The 10,084-nt window shown below is 39.6% G+C and overlaps 1 protein-coding gene across 1 annotated transcript in view; it reads left to right on the top strand.

Annotated features, from left to right (window-relative positions):
• Nucleotides 1–5,687: 5,687 nt before the first annotated feature.
• Nucleotides 5,688–10,084, top strand: part of slc8a4b (solute carrier family 8 member 4b) — a 77,126-nt gene continuing 72,729 nt past the window's right edge. Inside the window, exons 1-2 of the mRNA XM_065289008.2 lie at nt 5,688–6,085; nt 6,517–6,727. The gene's annotated coding sequence lies outside the window, so the exon portion shown is untranslated. The remainder of the gene's footprint in view (nt 6,086–6,516; nt 6,728–10,084) is intronic.

Here is a 10,084-nt window from a genome sequence, read left to right as displayed (position 1 = left end):
ATCTCGCGGTCGTAAGATGTCACAAGCCAACAGGTCTGCGCCCCATAAAGTAAGAAACAGTCAAATTGACCCCCAAATGACGAATCAAATCACAGACAGAGGTGCAACTCAAAGGATGACAGCTGCGCGATTCCTCAGAGTGAAAGTGCAAGAAAGATGTAAGTAATTAAACACTGACTATTATACAGCTGTTTAATGATTAGATTCACAGCCTTGAACTTGTAAATCCTTTTGGCTTAAACGGACAAATTCACATCACATTTGTGAATGTAGCTGTCTTAATGAGTATCATGGTAAACAACTGATTATGTCTTAACCGAATGTAAACATTTTATTGCATTCTGTCTAAAGCCTGCCTAATAAACACTATCCATTTTGAAGTCATAAACAAAAGAAGAGAAAATCACTCACTTGTAACTTCTGTAATTTTGTAAAAAAAAAGAAAAAAGGATTAATCCATATTTAATTTTAAATAAATTACTTTTTTTTGCCAAAAAATCTTAGTGTTGAGCTCTTCTATTGAAGTAAGTTTAAGGTTTATTATGGAATTTAGATTTCCTGAACAACTTTTACTAAAATTACTTCTTCATTAACAGACAGTAAATCAAATGTGAGAAGTTTAAAATGCAGCCTTGCATTATATCTTAAAGCAGGTAAGCTCAAAGATGATTATTTGTTACACCTGACCTAGATTATAAACATGTGAATATTAGCCAAAGCAAAATTCTTATGACAGACAGGAGGCTGATGGACCATAAGGGCCCAATATATAGTAATTTCCTGAATATAAGCACCATGCATTGTTTTATTCACCGTGTTTTATGCAAACAAACAATGCCATGTATAGTCCTCACGGATGCATTAACCTCAGAGATTATGACCTTAGTTAATCAACCATACTTATTCAGGGGAGCTTGATGAACTTGCAGCTCTCTTTCAGCAAAGCCCTGGTCATAACAATCACATAATAAATCAAATAGTCAAAGTAACATTTAACAAAAAGAAACTTATCAAAACAAAAAGAAACTTGCCAGAAACACAAAGAAACTTATCAAAACAAAAACATCAAACATTTGGAAATGAATGTAGTCGGTGTAGGTTTAGATGTTAAGAGGCTTGTGGTGTCCACCGGCCAAAATTTCCAGTAGGCCGCTACAAGCGCATGTTTCGGGAGAAATCTCACTCCAGACAAATCACCAAAGTTGGCAACCCTGATTTCGATGTTTTGTTATCTGAACCACTTAGTTATCACTTTTGCCTTATAACAAGGTGCTCTATTATGCTTGCAAACTGTTCTTGGATGGTTGGGAGAAGTTGCTCTCAAAGGATGTTTTTCTACCATTCTTTATTCTTGGATGTTTTTTTTGTTTTTTTTTGCAAAATTACGAGTGAGCCCACTCTCTTAGCAGACACTGTGAAAATTGATATTTCTTTCATTCTTACAACTTTTGGGCACAGCTTTAATACAGCCATTAGGCTAGAAATAAATAAGGGGATCAAATAAAATGGATGCATAAACAATCGAACAAATACATTTGTTAAAAGTTACCTCGCATGCCACAAGGGGTGCACAAGATACATTTAGGTTTTCCTAATTACAAGAACGTGTGAACGTTTTTGTTTGGAAACGCATATCATAATAAGATACAGCATCTAAAATGACTTAAAGGGGACATTTCACAAGACTTTTTTAAGATGTCAAATACATCTTTGGTGTCCCCATTGTACATATGTGAAGTTATAGCTCAAAATATAAATGTAGATCATTTATTAACGTAAAATTGCCACTTTGTAGGTGTGAGAAAAAATGTGCTGTGTCCTTTAAAATGCAAATGAGTTGATCGCTGCACTAAATGGCAGTGCCATGGTTGGATAGTGCAGATTAAGGGGCGGTTTTATCCCCTTCTGACATCACAAGGGGAGAGCTATTTTTTCACATGCTTGCACATAATGGTTTACCAAAACAAAGTTACTAGGTTGTTTTTTGTCACATTTTATAGGTTGATAGAAGCACTGGGGACTCAATTATAGCACTTAAAGGGATAGTTCACCCAAAAATGAAAATTCTGTCATCATTTACCCACTCTTATGTTGTTACAAACCTGTATAAATTTCTTTGTTCTGATGAACACAAAGTAAGATATTTTGAGAAAAGATTTTTTCCTACTTTGGAAGTAAATGGGGTCCACAAACGGTTTGGTTACAAACATTTCTCAAAATATCTTCCTTTGTGTTCATCAGAACTTCACGAGTTCACACTTACAAATAAGTCGGATAGATTAAATTTGTAAACGTATTTGGCGTGCTGTCCAGGGAGAGGGCTCTGAGCTCAGAAATAGGCCCGAACGCAGAGTATCCCCCCCTAGGTTTAGGGAGTAACCTGCTGAGTGAGAGGAGACGGGGGAGTGGAGGGATTCTGAAGACTGTAGAGAATCCTTAGGTGAGTTTGACTGTGATTATACATGGGCTTGCCTTCATGCTGATTGAGTAGATATGTTGATTACTGATTGTAGACAGCTGTAAAATAGGGCGACCATAAGTGTCATTCTTCCCGGACGCGTCCTGGACAGGATTTCGGTGCGTCTTCCGGAAGTCGTATTTGTTGACCGCATACGCCATTCAGTTAAAAACAAAATACATACAATCTTAGTTTCATTCTTACCTTTAAATGTAACCGTTGTTTTTCTGTAATAATAATAATAATCCTCTATGACGTATGCGGTCGACAAATACGACACTTGGGAAGACGAACCCAAAATCCTGTCCAGGACTAGAGTATTTTTTGATTACTGATTGTAGACAGCTGGATGCACTTGAGTAGTTTTTTTGACGTGTTCCTCCCGAACTAAGTTAATAAAACATCATATGTATGTGGTTTTGTAACAACATGAGAGTGAGTAAATGATGACATTTTGAAATTTACCCCATTTGTCACTTACGTCTCATCATGTGACAAGTTGTTACATAATTTTTACTAAACCACTGCAAGATTATTCTGCAGAAAGATGCAGGCCACATTAAAACAAACAAACAAGCAACACTGCAGAGAAAACAGTCAAGACTTCACTACTATCCCATATAAATGTCTTTTTTTCTGACTTGATGCATGCCGAATGCACACAGTCATCATGTTAAACATGACCTGGTTTGTGCACTGTATAAACCTCGGTATATTTAGGTTGTCAGTAACAGCATACGCTTATTTTATTATATGTTTTAACTCAGCGTAACTACAGGCTTAGGCTGCTGTGGTTTTCTAGTGGTTCTGGCTAGCAAGGGTGGCATATGCCTCCCTCTGTGATGTGCCTGCAGTCTGTGGTTGAACTCAAGGCTCTCAGGGTTCCCTGCTTTTAGACACATGTAATTATCAGACGTTTATATATATATATGCACCATGCCTCGCCCTTTTACGGAGGGTACCTTTTAACTGTGATATTTCTAGCATCTGTGGCAGCTAATCCACCCATCTGTGAAATAGTCTTGCAGCTGAAAACCCATACTGCATAAAAGTGCCTTCTAATCGTATTTTAAGATTATGTTTGGAAATGTGTTATTCAGATTTGAAGGATACTTTTACATTTCTGTTTGCCTGTCGAGGCTTCAGACAGACATAGAGCAAGCTCACAACCTGCCATGTTTGACAGCAAAGTCTTGTCTGGAATGGTCAGGTGAAGAAGTCTGAATGTGATTTGAACTGTCAGCCTTTCAGGGCATGAAGCCCAAACTCTTTGAGCTATTCTGAGCCCTGCCTATACAAACAGCCTTTACGATTTGAACTAAATCTCAGGCACCCCTACTTACAGTATAGCACTCTAGGAGATCTACCACAGATCCCATTTTGCTCTCCCTCCCTGTCTATCCCTGCCATTATCTAGCCTCTCTTTCCAATTTCCGATCTCTCCTCCGTCACTGTACACTTTAATGTGGTCACGGCACTGTATGTATGCTCTGTGCGACAGGGCTTAGGCTGTAATCACAAACAGCAGTGATGAACATTGCTGGCTTCTGGCATCTTTAATCTCTTCCTCATATCCAGTTGATTATGGACCACCAAGCTCTAATGCTTCACATGGACTAGATGATTTCTACTATCTCCGAAATTCAGCGGTTTGTCTTCGAGATAAGGATGATGGAAACAATTCTATTCTAGGAATTCTGGAAAATGGAATGTAAAGATTACACAATGCCTTGGGATATGGATGTGTATTAGGTTCACACACACACATATTTGTAGAGAGAGATATTAAACCAATAATGAGAATCCAAGCACTGATATTTGGGAATTAGAAATCGAATCACTTGAGAGGGCAATTAAATATTTAATTTGCGATAAGTGTCTCTGCATTCCAGTGAACCTTTATTCAGTTCCAATGCAAGTCTAAATATTTCAAACAGGCAGATCCATAAACACCAGAAGTGTTTTGCATGTGTAGCAGTAGATGAGCCATTCATCTGAATACTAACATTATGGTTTACAATTAAAAGACAAATAAGCAAAACCTAATCTTATTCTCAGGTTTGGGACCTGTCGATTCACGTTTTTACATTTCCTTTGGTGTGTAAGTGTGTATTAGTACATGTTAACGGTATGCAAAAGGTATAAACATCAAAGTTAACGATGACGCGAGTTGACGTGTAAATCTCGTTTCTTGGACTACAACAAACGCACGGATTGTCCAACAGTTTACTTCCTGGGATTGGTGATGCAGACAAGACTGACATTATCATAATTCCTCCCGCTTGGACTCACAGCCTGTAAGTTAACTCCTGTTAGCATTGCATTGCGACCGAATCTTTCAAACATGGTAAGGAGCGTCACATTTCCGGCTGACGTCAGAGATATTAAGACTAAACACAATTTACAGATTAGCTGGCCAGTCAGAGGCACAGAGCTTTTAAATCTGTGCGTTTCAGTGAGAGAGTGAAATCTGGAGCTACAAAAATGTGTTTTTTAAACTATGCAAACACATTGTATTATAGCAAATACACAAAATACGTTGTTTCTAGCAATGAAATAGGTGCTCTTTAAGATTATACAGATAAAATGTAAATGGCATTACCAAATCAATAAGTGACAACTCATCAATAAGTGACAACAAATCTGAAAATTAGAGGACACGACTGCCTTAAAATCTTGGTAATTATGACCCTAAATAGAAAAAAAAAACTATAAAAAGAATACATTTATGACGACTATATTCAAAGTGAGAGTATTTTAACTAAATATTTTTTATTCCTTTGGAATCAAACAAACATACACTAAAACACAAAAGTTACAGATATTAGAATTGTAAACTTTAAGCAGATCATGTTGATTTATGTTTATTATTTTATGGCAAAATTTTAAAGATTTATACAAAGGTGTTTGAAACAACCCAGCATTTGGGAAACAAATTGGCATATGAAATACATAAAAGGAAACAACACGAGGTTGATACATTTCTTTTGTATTAAACACGTCATATAAATAGGTAACAGGTGCTGAATAACTAACAAATATTTTCCTCAACACAGAACATTTGTGTACTTTAAAGAAGATTATTCACACCTTAATTGCACAAGTCGTCATCTTACCTTATTATAACGTACAAGGGTTTGGTTGCCTGCTTGAAAATTATGTAGACCGTGGAATGTGTGTGCCACTCCGCCCTCCCCTCCCCCTATCTCTCCACACACAGCAGCGCGGATGCTGATGCTGATGCGAGTAGCTCCTCTTCATTCTGACTCTCACATCCTGAGCGACGACACCCACCGTCATCCGCTCCTCATATTCTTTTCATTCAACTTAAGACATTAAGTCAGTGGATATATAACAAGATGTCGTTTACCACTCACGACAGGAATTTGGCAAAATGCTAACGAGGACGTGGACATAAATCAGTTTCATCTCAGCTTAAGAGGAAGAGAGTCGATTTCATTCCTTAACAATCTTGCCAGCTCAAATCAGTGCCGAACGGGACCTAACATAATAAAGTCGTGGATGAAGACCACGTTATTTACAGACACGTCTGGGAAGGACTGCGTAAAATCCAGAACTGTCAACGAGAGAGAAAACGATTTTCAAGCCCTGCTTTAAATTGGAAAGGTCAGTTGTCAACTTAAGATGAAGTCTGTCAAGTTGCTGTTTTATATTAATCTGTTGTCATTATAAATGGGTACGAGGGCACAGTCGACGTGACATTTACAGCCCTACAAAATTGGAGAGCATTAGGTCAACGATGAGTAAAAGTTAAATGCTGGTCATTCAGTCGTGTCGGGTTTGGTACGTTTGGTTTTTTCGTGTGTCACGTGCTTCTGCATTGGTTGGAATGTGTACACGTTTAGTTTTGAGCGTATACGGTAGCATTAAGTACAAATAGTACATAAATATTTTAATAATACAGCTAACGGAAAAATGCGTGCAAGTATTTAAAGCGCGCGCACGCTGATCAGTAGCGCAGCTACTGTAGCAGCAACATGATCGTCTTCAATCTAACCGGGGTATTAGGGTGATTAAGTTGTTTATTTGTGTTACAGTGGAGTCATTGTCAGCTAACCTCGTACTAAAAAGCTTGCGGTGTGTGAGGAAACGATTTGACCGCAACTACTCGCACGCGCTGGGGAAACAGAGATCAGAGACATGACCGACTAACGCCATCGACAAACAACACCACACACCGGTTGATAAACCGCACCGATCCCCATCATCCCCCTTGAGCGACCACCTGTTTCTTGCCAACACCAACCGGTAGGTGCTTTAATGATTTGATTAAACACTTTAATAAATGCATGTCTCAAATGTTTGATGTTACATTTGCATATTGCTTAACAGTAACAGTTTGAAAGATGTATATTACCTGCTGAAACATCCCAGGGAGCTGACATAGTGATGATAAAATGCATATCTTGAATGCACTGTAAGGATAAAAGCGTCTGCCTTATACATAATAGATCCATATACAAATCTATTCATGAAATTCCATCAACATGTGTTGTTCAGTCTTCACACAGTTTTTATTTGGACTGGTTGATCTCAACCTGTTTGTCTTAAAGGTCCCTGCATTGTCCAACATTTGAAGACCCCCCAATTTACAATATTCTAGGGCTGGCATAACTAGAAATATGCATTTTTTATACACTTTTTTCTCTTATTTAAAATAATTTTAACACATCCTTGTTTGTTAAGGCCCTCTAGTGGGCCCCGGCGGACCCTTGTTTGAGATACACTGACATACCTATAGACCCTCTCCATTGTTCACCACTAGAGCGTCTCTCATTCAGTTTATGCTCTTGCAATCCACTGCACAAAACGTATCTGAAGCCGTGTTACGCAATTGGTTATGCTGGTCATGATGTAGTTAGACAAACACAACATGCGTGCGTTATCGGGGCTTGGTTTGTGCGGAGCAAATCCATTTTAGATGACAGATTATAGAGGAATGGAAAAAACAACCTGGGTTTGTGTCATGTCTCAGTTTTACAGAATAAAACCTGATTTTTTGTTGTGAGTAGTAAAGTAAGAATGAAAACAGAAAATAATTGCTCTGCGTCATTATTAAAATTATCTTACTTAAAAAGGCGTCATTAGTCATAGAAAATTGTCGAGTTGTGATACATACTGGTATGCCATCAACAATTTATAAACAAAATGATTTTGTCTGCTCATCCACAGGCAGACATGCTGTTTAGTAAGCAATTATACTGCCAAATACCCTTCTGCATTAGCCTTTAGTGCAAGTTCTCTTTGTTGAATGAGTGTGTGTGTGTTTTAGCTCTTAAGCATTTTAATTTGGTCATTTACAGTATCACAAAAATCAATTCTTAAAGTCCTGATGGATCAAAAATAGAATTTGTGGCTTTTACTACATCTTTTAACTTTGAGGCCATAAGTAGCCTACTGTTGACTAAATAAATGTTTTTGTATGTGACAATGCTTGTTTGCCCATAAACACCTTTTTGTCCAATGAACTGCTCTCTAGAACAAGAATGTCCTGATGTAGCCATGTTGAGGGATGGCGGCTGAGGTGTATAGCTGCCCCCCAGCTAAACCACCAATGCCCCCCGCACAACATTAGACATACTGCCCGCCATTGACTATAGCAACGATTTTTGCTATACAGTTTCTCCATTAACGCTTTTATTTATTTGAGCATGGACAAGATTTCTCTGGGCCTGGTCACATTTTTTATTAATATGACGAGTAAGTGTGCCAGGAAACATGTCTTATTTGACCTCCGGGATAAAAGTGGTTGAGTGAACGAGGTTATTAAAATAGATGAGTTGAGGAAATTAAAATTTCTGGGAGGTGCTAACATTATGGATTGTCAAAACTAACACTGTCATTATTTTCTGTCACCTATTTCTTCAAGGAGCTTAAGCAGCAGGTTAGGTGTGGTAGCATACACCATAACTGTGCTACTGAAATCTGTGTTTATAATAGAAACAGGAAGCACTTAGGTTTACTCAAGTTTATGATCCTTTTTTTAAATGCTCAGCACTCTCTTACCCTTAGTGGTGGCATCATTTTAAAGCATGACTCCATTATAGTTACGACATATTAATGAATCCAAAAGGGCAGAAAAGGATAAACAGATCAAATAAATTTAAATATTAATCAAAGATAACACAACATGTTTTTGAATTAATGTTTTTATTATAAAGGGAAAACAAAATCCAAACACACATGGCCCTGTGTGAAAAAGTGCTTGCCATCCCACCCCCGGTAAAGAAAAACATAACTTAGGCCTAGTCCACACAGACACGGGGAGTTTTCCTCCCAAAAAATCCTGTCCACACATGCTCAGTTGAAAAAGCTAAATCACGCTATTAAGCGCTGTCAAGAGCACGCCACACCAGCAGGTGGCGATATAACCCAAATCGTAAAGTCACCTTGGCCAATCAGAAGCCTAACAAAAGTGAAAGGCAAAAACCCCTGTTTTACTGTCTACACAACAATACTGCAACCAACGTTTCTTAAAATCCTCCCCCCTGGCAGGGGTTTAAAAAAAGTTTGGTTTCAGTGCTCTGATGCCAAACGGCGTGAAAAAAGTCACGGTTATAAAATACCCATGTCCGTGTGGACTAGCCCTTAACTGTGGTTTATCACACCTGAGTTCAGTTTCTCTAGCCATACCCAGGCCTGATGCCACACCTGTTTGCAATCGATCATGTAAATAAGACCTGCCTGACAAAGGCTGTTCCCTTTCAGTCGGTCACTACGACGTCACGTCGTGACCGACGAATTGGGAACTCGCTTAGAGAGACCAATCTGCTTCGTATACTACTAAAACGCCAATGAACTTGGCATTGAGATATTTGCATAATGCTGGCGCCGCCCCGCCAGGTGCGTATATAAGCAGCAGGTGCAAATAGGGAAATTAGCTTTTTCGCTTCGAAAGCCGGCTTTATCTGCTACTGAGAAGCTACTCTCTGCTCTTCTGGGAACGGTTGCTGAAGTTGATTGACAAGCAGTACTAACACAGCGGACGCTCGCAGTATTCCACGGCTCTGCATCTTTTTTGTTTTGAGTTTAGTGTGTGCGTTGCCTTCCCTGTGCGCATCATCAGCTGAGCACCTAAAGAGTGATTTCCCTAAAAGAGTGATACGTGAGAGCTCTGTGTCTTTTTAAAGGCAGCCACTCTCTCGTATATGCGGAGATCAGCGTCCTTTTCAGGATAGCTTTTCGCCGTGCGATCTTGGATGCGAGAAGTATAAGGGTTCCAGTGACGGTCACGAGCGCTGTCTTCGTGCTCAGGCATCGAGCACTCCGGGGCTGCGTTCGTGGAGAGTTTCTGTTCTCTCTGTGAGAGCATAACCCTCTTGGATTGCGGAGACGACTGTCGTTTCTACGGGAACGCTGTCCGCGCCTTTGCAGTGCTGACGCCGCCATGGTGCGGCTGTCAAGCGCTCGCAGGGCGCCCTTCGCGTCACTACGCTGAGTAGGACGGAGGATGCGTCCTCCACCTACCGGCCTTCTCATCCTCAGCCGGTTGAGGCTCTGGTGGAGACTGCAGAGTCGTGTTCTACGATGTCTGCCGAATCCATTGGACCTCCTGCTGGTCCCGTCACTTCTGCAGCATCAGAGGGGTGTCCATTTTTCCTCCGA

Source organism: Paramisgurnus dabryanus, chromosome 2 (assembly GCF_030506205.2).
Source record: "Paramisgurnus dabryanus chromosome 2, PD_genome_1.1, whole genome shotgun sequence".
Classification (NCBI taxonomy): Eukaryota; Metazoa; Chordata; class Actinopteri; order Cypriniformes; family Cobitidae; genus Paramisgurnus; species Paramisgurnus dabryanus.
The sequence above is the reverse complement of the archived record's forward strand: the minus strand, read 5'-3'. Positions and strand labels throughout refer to the sequence as shown.